The 9,031-nt window shown below is 48.1% G+C and overlaps 1 long non-coding RNA gene across 2 annotated transcripts in view; it reads right to left on the bottom strand.

Annotated features, from left to right (window-relative positions):
• Positions 1–317: 317 nt before the first annotated feature.
• LOC116275784 overlaps positions 318–9,031 on the bottom strand; it is a 113,995-nt gene continuing 105,281 nt past the window's right edge. The window contains exon 4 of one of the 2 annotated variants that reach the window (XR_004185085.1): positions 318–1,141. This is a non-coding gene — a long non-coding RNA (uncharacterized LOC116275784). The remainder of the gene's footprint in view (positions 1,142–9,031) is intronic. The other variant, XR_004185086.1, reaches the window with a different exon arrangement.

The following is a 9,031-nucleotide window of genomic DNA, read 5'->3' as shown; positions in this document are numbered from 1 at the left end:
GAGCCAGTTAAGTATGAATATCTAGGCAGACCAGCTGATCGTCTGTCTCCTCAGCAGCCAGCCCAGTTTAGTTCAGTATCAGGTGAATAGAACCCTGCTCTAGCCCAAGGCGGTGTGACTCTTTATTATTTTAAGCTAATCGCGGGAGTTCCATTCCCCTTGCCAGTGACTGACATAGGAATGGACGTGGGTCACAATTCTGGCCAAGATGTGATGGGAAGACCATCAGGGCAATTCTGGGAAATATTTTTCTTGTTTTTGTTTTGTTTTGTTTTGGTTTGGTTTTTTAGAGATGGGGGTCTTGCTATGTTGCCCAGGCTGACCTGAAATTTCTGGGCTCAAGTGATCCTCCTGCCTCAGCCTCCCAAATAGCTGGGACAACAAGAAGGAGCCACTGCACCCAGCATTCTGGGAAAGATTCCCTGGCTCTGAAGTAATTTCATACTGCTGCTTCCTGTTGGTCTGCATGTGATACCTGGAACTGTGGTGGACATTTTGAGACCATGAAGGGGAGATGAGGCCTCTTAACCTGATGATGGTAGAAAGGGCAAATGGAAAGAATCCTAATAATGCTGACCTGCAGAACTGATCAAATCTGGAATTGCCCTGCCTCTGGAATTCTTACAGGACAGAATCAATGTGTGGAATGCTGTGCTGGGTTTCTGTTACTTGCAGCTGTGAGTAGTCTTACAGCTGAAAATACTGCTACCACATCTATGGACATAACAGGGCACCCTGACTGGAGCAGAGCTGCCATGTGCATACATCTGGCATGGAGGACACCTTGTTCTCCAGGGATCTGGTTGCTTGTGTTAATATGTGTGAGGCTTTTGTTTTGGCCTAGGGAAGGAGGGAGGGTTAGGGGTATATGCAAAGATGGGGAAATAAAGAGAATGGGAGGATGTCAGTGATTGTCCTTTCTTCCCCACAAGACCGTTACCATTGGTCTGCCCTGAGGATCAGTGTATTAGTCTGTTCTCATGCGGCTATAAAAAACTACCTGAGACTGTGTAATTTATGAAGAAAAGAGGTTTAATTGACTTACAGTTCTGCAGGCTGTACAGTAAGCATGGCTGGGAAGATCGCAGGAAACTTACAATCATGGCGGGAGGCGAAGGAGAAGCAGGTGGGTCTCACATGGCTGAGCAGGAGGAAGAGAAAAAGTGAAGGTGGTGGTGATATACACTTTCAAACAACCAGATCTCATGAGAACTCTATCAGGAGACAGCACTAGGGGGATTGTGCTAAACAATTAGAAACCACCCCCATGATCCAATCACCTCCCACCAGGCCCCTCCTCCAACACTGGGGATTATAATTTGACATGAGATTTGAGTAGAGACAGAGACAAACCATATCAATCAGCTTTGAGTCCTGATGGAGAGAGGTTTGGGCCAGGAGTCAGAAGAGTGGCATTCATAAAAATGTTGTGAGATCCTGATTCCACATCACTTCAGGGCCCAGCAGGCAGGGAACAGTGGCAGCAGGGGATGGTTTAGGAGGCCAATGCAATGGCCCAAGTAAAGAGGAAGAAGGGTCCTGGTCCAGGAAGGTGGTATGACATGGTAAAGAGTGACCAACTGGTCTCTCTGGGGAATGGATAAGGAGAGGAGAGCTCCCTGAAGGCCTCAGCAGTGAGAGTGATCACAGAACCTGGAGCCCTGGCCTGGCAATCTGGAACTGACACATCTTGGCATGCCTTTTTACTCCTTAGAGATACCACTGCTGCTGCAGACACAGTAAGTCATGAGGAGAGGATCACATGGGTAAGCAGGGACCAACAGATAGGAGAACAGGATGGAGCCTGGACCCCCATCCTTGGTTTGGAGGTGAACATGGGAACAAGTAACAGATATGGGGGATGAGCCTCAGGTATAAGCAGATTAAGAATTTCTGGTGGAAGCAGGAATTACGGTGGCAGCCTCTCTTGAATTTTGAACCCACCAGTGCTTGCCTATAGGAGTTGAGGTACCTTGTGTGCTCACAGCTGGCCTGCCACAGAAAGAGGGCAGCCTTGGGATTTTGTGCAGACACCAAGGGGACTCAGGCGTCCAGCTGAGAAAGTCAAGAGATCTGCATCCCAGACTTGCTTCCTAACTACCAGCTACAATTTCCTGGGGCTACATAAGGCCTTTTCACATTTGCTTCCTCCTTCCCCACACTGACAGGCATGTTCAGATGCAGTCAGAGTCTGGCCCTGGTTTTGGTGACAGGTGGGCACCTGCAGCTGGGTTCTGTATTGCCATAGTAACAAGGTAGGGAAAACTGCCCCAGAGCTCTGAGGCTGATTAGATCTCAAGACCAACCCACTGTCACCTGACACCATGTCTCCTGGGGCACTGCTGTGTGTGAGTGTCCAGGACAAGATGGGAATTTTCTGAGACAGAAAATTTAAGTGGATGGAAAATTAGATGCTTAACCAAAGATATTGTCCCCTTCCCCTCCCTATATATACTTGTCACTACCAGCTACAAATATACAATTTCCTGTCTCCTTGTGAACTAGTAGAAGCCACAAGAAAGGTGGTCCCACTTCCTGCTGGCATTTGAAGTTATGTAGAATAAGACATGCTTAGTTTGGAACATTACTTGGAGCGTTCCGAAAACTTCCTGATAAGTATTACCTAACATCGAACTTGGGATGTCTTAGTCAGCTTAGGCTGCTATAATAAAATACATACTACAGACCAGATGGCTTAAATAACAGACATTTATTTCTCACTGTTTTGGAGGTGGGAAAGTCCAAGATCAAGGAGCTGGCTGATTTGGTTTCTGTTAAGGACTCTCTTCCTGACTTGCTGATGGCTGCCTTCTTGCTGTGTGCTCCTCTGCTCGTGGAGAGAGAGAGCAAACACTCTGGTCTATTCTTATAAGGGTACTAATTCCATCATGAGGGCCCACCCTCATGATCTCATCTGGCCTTAATTACCCCCCAAAGGCCCTATCTCATTGAGGGTTAGGGCTTCAGCATATGAATTTTAAGAGAACACAAATATTCAGCCTATAACATGGGGTTTATACAGTTTGAAAGTGGCCCTTCAGCACCTGTCAGGAAACATTTCTTATTTTATCCATTTATTTGTTCATTCATTTAGCCATTTTTTGAGTGCCAGAGACTATTCAGAGACTATGTCCTAGGATATAGCAGAGAACAAAACAGACAAAAATTTCTGCTGCCATGAGGCTTACCTTTTAGTGGTCAGAGATTGGAAAATTTACAAGTAAGCAAGTAATTACATAATCAGTGGTGATAAGAGCAATTAAAAAGCATAAAATAGGGAAGAATGAAAGGGTGTTGAGGGGGACTTGCTCTTTCATACGGCATGATCAGGGAAGACTGGGGCATCTCAGCAGAGGTCTTATGGTGGCCATGATAAAGTGTCTTGCAAGACCTTCTACAGGGAGCATAACTGATGGAAGGCCATGGCTATTTCATTTTGAAATTCATCGCTGCTTTTGTGTGAAGGCTATGTCTCCTGGGAGAGTTGGGACTTCCTCATCAGCACACTTTAGCTCAGGGACTCCCTGATGGTTTTGTCAAAACCTCCTTAGCCTGCCCAGCACTAGAGGAGGCTTCCACTCTACCTTCTCTCTTTTCTCCTTCCCTTAGGATCAGACTTGCCTCATGATCTAGCTACAGCCCCCGCCTTCCTTTGCTCCATTCCTAATTCCTTTTGCAAGGCATTTCCCCTAATAAAAGCCTTGCATGATTAATCTATTGCAGCATCTGCTTCACAGAGGAAGGACTAATGCAGATTTGAAGGAAGTCAGAGAATAAGCCATGTGGATTGGTGAGGGAAATATATTCCTTGCTGAGGGAACAGAGACTGCGATGGTCTTAGGGCAAGAACATGGCCGGTTTGTATTAGATCTGAGATTTGATTTTTATCCTATTCATATGCTAACAGGTTAGTGTGTAACTGTTACATAGATTCTGGCAGAAGACATGAGACTCCTGGGTCAGAGACAAAGAACTCAGTTCTTATAGCACAGCCACACATCCTGTTGGTCAAAATGAGTTAATAGGACAGTCCAGAGTCAAGAGGAGGGGAGAGGGACTATTTCTCCTCATGGGGGAAGCAGCAAAGTCACATTGCCGAGAGGTGTGGATATAGCGGGGAGAAGAACTGCAGCCAGTTTTTCAAACCACCACAGGTAAGGACTGGAGCCAGGTGCCTCAGGAGCTTGAGGACAAAGAGGAAATTCACTGAGTGATCAAGCAAGGCCTCATGGAAGACTGAAGTCTTTAGCCTTGCCAAATTCCTTTTTGTTGTTGTTTTGAGACAGGGACTTGCTCTGTCTGCTAGGCTGGAATGCAATGACATGATCATGGCTCACTGCTGCAGCCTCAACTTCCTGGACTCAAGAAATCCTTCCAACTCAGCCTCTTAAGTAGCTGGGAATACAGGCACATGCTACCATGCCAGGGTAATTTTTAAAATTATATTTGGTAGAGATAGGGTCTCACTATGTTGCCCAGGCTGGTCTCAAACTCCTGAGCTCAAGTGCTGACCACCCATCCTGCCGAGAGCCAGCTGCTGCCTCCCTGTGGGTCTCAGAGAGAACACAACCAACACCTCTCCTGATGGCCTGGGAGGCAAGGCTGAAACAGATCATGTGAGTCTTCCATTGTTCACATTCTGTTTGGTTACAGAGGGAGAGGGGAAGGCGGAGACAGGCCATAAATAACATGCTACGCCTGCTCTTACCTCCACTGTAATTACTCTCCCGCTCACCGCAGACACTTGCCCTGCCACCGGGGTCCAGCCTGCCACTGAATCAGGAAAGCAGTTTGTTCATGCAGAACATGTCACTGTTGGAAGTTTCTCTTTCATCATTAACTAATTTGCTGTGCTTTGCCACAGTCCTTGTTATCTATAACCATGGTAACAATGGAAAGAGCTGTACATGCATTTATTTTGGACTCTAAAAGCCCAAGCATGGTTTATTTCTGTCTCTTGGCTCCAGAGGAGCTGGGTGGGTCTGGAGGCAGGGGCTGGAGCTAGAGGACCAGCCCTTAGTCCTGAGCCTATCAGGGTGTGACTTCAAACACACAAATTCTTGTCTGGGACCTCAGTTTCCTTAAGTGTAAGGTGAGGGGATTGGGGTGTATGGTCTTTGTGGAGTCTTCCAGTGATGTCTTTCTATTAGTTGAAGAGTCGGGTGTATTTAGGATCTAGAGGGAGAGTTCCCCAGCCCACCCCAGAGGCTGTGAGCCGGCTGCGAACATGGGGATGTAGGCAGTGGTGTGTGGCTGCTGCATCTGGCAGTCCCCTCTTTCTGCTAATTTGGTGTCCTCACTATATAATTATACTGTGAAATTCCCTGACTGAAGATAATTTTTTAAAATATCTTTCCCTGACTCCCACCACTCATTGCCCAGATTCGTGAATGGGGTAAGTGGGTGTTTGCAGCTTTTGGCGGAGAACGAGGATGTTATGCAACCTGCCCTTCTCAGAATTTCCCAGCACCGCCTCCACGCTGGGCCCCAGAAGGGAAGAATAGGGTTTTCTGATTGGGAGGATGCAGATTTTGACTTCTCTCAGTCTCGATTTCCTCATCTGTGAAGTGGGGAGAAAATTATCTTTCCTGTGGGGTAACATGAAGAGTATGAGACCACGCACTGCACCTCTGACCACAGGGAATGTGATGAAAATGTGGGCTTTCTCCCTCTTCCTGTGATCTTGGACTGGTAACTTCACTCCTCTGAGCCTTGGTTTCCCCATTTGCAAGTGGGGTCAATAATAGCTATATATCTTTCAGGAGTGTTGTGAGGGGGTTAAATAGGATACCAGCAAAAAACGCCCTGTGTTGTTGTTACTCAGCAACTGGTATTTATTATGACTACCAGCAAAGGCATGATGTCCTGTTACACCCTGCAGGATCGTGTTATCTGGGCGTGTCTTCCGGCTGGCTGTGGCTGCTTTGCCAGTCCAGTAAGATATGGCCAGAGCTGACAACTAATGGACCTGTCAGCTCGATGCAGAGCACTTCTTGAAGCTCCCCAGAGGCAGGTGCCGATGCCACATCGATAAACCCCATTCCCCTGATGGGCTCCTGACATTTCCTGCCTGCATTCCCCTGTCTGCCTGGGTCAGTAGTCAGACTGAGTCACAGCCACTCCCTGCAGCCCTGGCTGCCCACTGACCCAGGGCACAGCGCGGGAGGCAGCTGTGCAGGGTCAGTCCACTGATAGGGTGCCTTTTCTATTTATATTTTAAAACATTATATTTTTTTCTTCTTATTTAACATGCTTATTATTTTTTCTTACATGAGGAAGATACTTAGAATGCCTTTGATCATTATTTATCTATTGCATATGTCAACATGTGTTTATTTAAACAGAGATAAAGGCCTGGAAGGAACCACCAGGGAGTTAATAGTTGTTGCCAGTAGGGAGAGGCGTTGGGAGAGGGGGGAAGCATTCACTTCTTTATAGACTAAACGAAACGGTGGGATTAGCAAAGGTGCTTAATTTTGGTTTGAGTGAAAGCTGCTCAGTATATTTTATGTTTAAAAAATTTTTTAAAGTAAATAACATCGATTACTTTAGAAGTAGAGATACAATCTCAAAATGTGAAGAGACAAATGATAAAAACACTTTTCAGCAGAAGAAACATCTTCATCATATTTTTTTGTTTGCTTAAATTGGGCTAATCTGTACTGGGCACCTATGCCCAGGGATTAATGTGTCTATTCAGACTCCCATGGAGGTGAATGTTTTTCTTGTTTATTCTTCTCATTTCACAGATGAAACGGTGCAGCCTCTGACCTGGGTTCTTTACATGAATCCTCTTAGTTCAAGCATGTTTCAGTTCTGGAAGGGAGAGCTGTTACAGTATGCTCTTTTGTTCTTTTGTTACTGTACACTCTGCGTGAGATTTGTACTGTGGCTCTGTGGACCTGTCTCCTTGCAAAGGCCAGGCTGAATGCAGGCTTCATGAAGACTTAAGCACCTGCAGTATCTGTAGCTCCCTTGGGGAAAGATGCTCTGCAACGCAGACCCCTGCGCTGGCCACCCCCATCCCTGTTCCAGAGAAAAGGCAAGGACTGGTCTGGTGGGAGGCTTCCTGCTTCAGGGAATGATCTCATCTTGAACCTGAGGGAGGTCCAGCCGGTGTGGATTCATTTTAGCAGGGGGCCCCCAGAGCAGAGGGCCTTACCTCTCCACCTGCGATTTTCAGCATTCCCTTGGGTCAGCATCAGGGCATTTGTCTTTTAAGACTAAGGTGAGCAAATTTTAAAAGGAGAAATTGAAAGCCTGTTCTCTGGTTGTCTACATCGCTAGGAGGGGGCCAGAGAGGAACAGACAGCCATAGACTGTCATAGGTGGGTGAAAGTGTGTGGACATGCTGACTCGTGCTAGTGGGGTTTCAGTAAAGGGTCGGAATCCAGGCTCTGCCACTAATTAGCTGTGTGACCTTGAGTAAGTTACCTAGCCTATCTGAACCTCAGTTTCCTTATTTGCAAAAGAGGAATTCAGAAGACCTTGCAGAATCAGAAGAGGGCTTCACTACATGAGATCGAATATGTTGGATGCCCTCCAAAGTTAAAATTAATAGTAATGATTACAAGACAAATCACCAGCCAAGTGATAGGGAAATGTTCTGTGCAGGGCAACCTGGGGCACGTGGGTGCTTAGGAATGCCGCTGCCCATGTGTGAGAGAAAAAGCAGCACTCTCAATTCTATGTTATTACAGGGGAGGCCACCAGGTGCTGTGGAGGCACCATGTGATCTGGCATCTGCTCTGGCCTCTGCTGCCTACCTGCAGTGTGACCTTGGGTGAGCCTTTCCCTTTTCCAGGTTCCAGAGCTAAACTGGGCCAAAACCATGCTCCTTTTCAACCCCAAAGGAGGTGCTGACCCTGCAGGGTCCCCACATCCATGGTGTTACAAGGTCTTCCTCATCAGGCCCATCCCTGATGACCCTTCTCTCCTTGTGCAGAACGAATGTTGGGTCTGGAGTGTTAGTCAGTGGTTGGTGGGGGGTAGCTGCTGCCTCTCTTTCTCCCCCACTCCTTGAAGGGGCCGCCTGTGCACACCAGACTGCTGTATTTCCGAGCCAAACCTCTCAGCCCATCGTCCTGCTTGTTGCCCTGCTGAGCTCTCTGGATGCCCCAGACTTGAGTCTTCCCTGGGATCACACTGACCTCAGAGTCCCAGGTCCCGGGCCCATGTGCACCCTTACAGGCCTTAGGCCCTGGTTAGAAGCCCCTGTTTCAGTTTGGGTCATCATGCCTGGCTCTTCTGGGATTACATCTGGTTCTGGAGCCCAAAGCGCCCACCCTGTTCTGCTAGCCCTCTCCTGGGCTCCTGGGGACATTCCAGCAATTTCTTCTGGAGCAAGGCAGAGATGGTTGTGCTTCCCCTGACACCACCCTGGGCTGGCAGGTGGCCCCTCTCTAGGCACTGCAGTGGAGTGGATCATCTGTTCCATTTCTAAAGATTAGTCTCCCTTGCCTCCACATCCCACTGGCTCTGAGGTGTTATGGGTTTTACATGCCTTTCCCCCAAGCTGCACCCTGACCCAGAGCCTGCAGTGCTGCACAGCACAGACGTGGTGACACAAGAATCCACTGGCCCCTCTCCTAGCCACTGTCCTTGGGTTGGCTGCACTCCCCTTCACTCCAGGCCGGCCTTAGGCACACAGATTTGCCCTGCACATGCATCCCTGCAGCTCTTCAGGATTTGGAGCCACTCTCCAGGTCCAGCTCTGGTACCGAGAATGTGCTTCCAACTGTCTACTCCGCCAGTGCTTCTGCAGCTCCAGCTCACCCCCACCACATCAGGAGGTCAGCAGGAAAGTGGGGTGGCTCCGAGGCCACATTTTCTGCTGGGGTTTGCATCCGAGCCCAGATGGCATCACACAGCCTGGAGGTCAGGACACGGGATGGGGATGAGGACTGCTTCTTAGGGTGTGCTGAAGGCAGCATGACTAGCTCAGAGGTGAGCCCTTACATACCCAATAAAAAGGGTGTAAAAGCATCCCTTTCTTGCTTCCCCACAAAGCTGCATGTGAGCACGTGGATGC

The sequence above is a fragment of the Papio anubis genome, chromosome 7 (assembly GCF_008728515.1).
Source record: "Papio anubis isolate 15944 chromosome 7, Panubis1.0, whole genome shotgun sequence".
NCBI lineage: Eukaryota > Metazoa > Chordata > Mammalia > Primates > Cercopithecidae > Papio > Papio anubis.
This window is presented reverse-complemented; position numbering and strand designations above follow the sequence as displayed.